This window comes from Austrofundulus limnaeus, unplaced genomic scaffold, assembly GCF_001266775.1.
Source record: "Austrofundulus limnaeus strain Quisiro unplaced genomic scaffold, Austrofundulus_limnaeus-1.0 Scaffold352, whole genome shotgun sequence".
NCBI lineage: Eukaryota > Metazoa > Chordata > Actinopteri > Cyprinodontiformes > Rivulidae > Austrofundulus > Austrofundulus limnaeus.
In genome coordinates this window covers 118240-120670 of record NW_013952754.1, presented here as the reverse complement: position 1 = coordinate 120670, position 2431 = coordinate 118240, and positions in this window count along the sequence as shown.

The following is a 2431-nucleotide window of genomic DNA, read 5'->3' as shown; positions in this document are numbered from 1 at the left end:
AAGCAAAGCCTTTAAATGATTAAAAATCTGAACAAGAAAAGAAAATGAAATGAAAAAAATTCTAAAAAATTAAATGTTTTTTGTTTGAAAYTCAGATTTATGAATCTTGTCATCTTGGAGCAGATCATTGTTGAAAGCTGCAAATTTCCAAAACAACAGAATAAAGTGTCTCCATCTCACCTGCTGAAGTTTGTAACACCAGAGTGCTTGCAGGTGTCTTGGTGGTCTTTCTTACTGATCTCTTTCTTCCACAGTAACTCATGTTGTGAGGACGGCCTGTTATTGGTCTATTTACACATTTCATTCTGTTTCTTGATGATAAATTTAGCAGAATTTCTGAAAATGTTTAAGAATATTAGAAATCACTTTGTATCCATCCACTGACCTGTAGTTTCCAATAATATTTTCTCTGAGTTGAATTGGAATGGTCACTTTAAATGGAGTGAATATTCGTGAGATCACTTTACATATTCCTATTTATCTGGTATTACTCTGTAGAAGTTGGATTTCACTTTGACATTAGATTTTTTTAAAGTTTTGGGGTTTTAATTGTTTGTTGTGTTTGTTTTTAATAGAAAAAGGTCCATTAAATTTGACCATGATTGATTCATGACAACAATAAAAACTTAGCATATTGAGTCCAAACAATCAGCGTTCAAAGAACAATCCTTGGAGCCAATGTCACATAAAGCTTGCAGCTTTGTGAGACACATTTACATCCTTATGTCTTCTTGAGTAGTATTTATTTCCATAAAAAATAGCTTGAACCAATTTTCTTTGCCAAAAAACCAAAAATAGTAGCTTCTATCGTCCACAGTTTTCTGAGCCTTGTTAACCATTACCCTATCCTTAACCAATTTTTCCATACTGTGTGCTTTATGACTGATTTCATGGCTAATAATGTACCAACTAATAATTATTATAGAGAACATCACTTACAAAATGACTAGAATATATTCTTTAAGACTCTTTTAAGTGCAGTAATTTTAACTCTCACCAAACCAAAACCACATCCAAAAACTTTCGTTTATTACTTATTATTAAGAAGAAAAATGTTAGGCATGTGTACATCCTGGACATTCATTTCACAAATTTAATTCCTGTTTAGTAAATTTAAAACAGTGAAAAAAGGCAGCAACCTCTTTTTTGTATTATTTCTGCAGAGTTCTTTGTTCATAACTATAGATTTTTATTCACTAGTTTAGAAAACAGGTTATTTAATTTATTTTTTTTGTTACTTTGTTAAATAATGTTCCCTATAATTGTGCTGTTCCTTTTGTTCATTCTCTAGGTACAGGAGCTGTAGTGCAAATGTTTTTTGTTTTGCAAATGACTCAATAGACTATCTTTTGATGGCTAAAAGCAGGAGTGGAAMTCAAGCTCATGCCCAAATGTAAATTTTCGAAATGAAGAGAGAATCATKAAAGTGAGCCAAATCACAAATGTTTAGCAATTTAAAATGTCTAAACCATGCATTATGCACATTTCTGTCTCTGTGAATGCAGAGTTTTAGCCAGRATGCAACATTAAACTGTAAACATTAAACTCATTTGTTCCGCAGTCTTTGCCTTGTTCGCCTGAAAAGAACAGAAAAGACTATTAAAATGAAACTGGTGGAATTCATGCAGCTCAGCTTGCTTAAGTGCGTGGGAGCTGGACTCAAAACACCAATGGGGGCAGGAAAGCTACATGTTTAGGAGGCAGTTAGAGAAAACATCTAAAATGTAGTCTTAATGAAAGGCATATCAATCATTTTAAGGAAGTCGTAGTGCCGGACACCTTTCTGGTCAGGATTTTAGCCTGAGATCATCATGTTGAGAAATTAATTTTTTAATATTTGATATGCTGTGGACTTGTATTATCCCCTGTCTGCTGGTAAAATGATTATATTTGGGTTCTTGCTGATCAAAGGAATGACTTTATTTTTTCTAGGATGTAAGGGTTGAATGTGGAGGTTTGGCAATGGCACATAATGTAGTGCAAAGTTATTCAAATGTTGGCCACATCCAGCCCATGGKTTACTGCAGTTCGGGCCCAAAATAAATCAATTTTAAACAAGTTCTAAATTTCAAATTTATGATTTAATTGAGCAATAGGAACTAATTTAAAAGGKAAGTTGTTGCCCCTACCATTATGAGGCCATTGCCCACACAAGAAGTTGGGCCTCTGATCTGTTGGCCTAGAGCAGTGTTTCCCAAAGTTGGGGTCGGGACCCAAAGTGGGGTCCCGAAACATCAAGGTGGGGTCTTGAAAAGATTTCATGAATTAATTACATTTTTGCCGTAGTTGTTACAAAGCAGTAAGGTTAATGTATTTAAAATGGATAAATGTAGTATAAAAATATTGTTACTATGCCCATGTTTTATTGACCTGATGTTTATCATACAAAAACAGTTGGGGGCTCAGATCTCTGCTACTGTTAGTTTGTGGG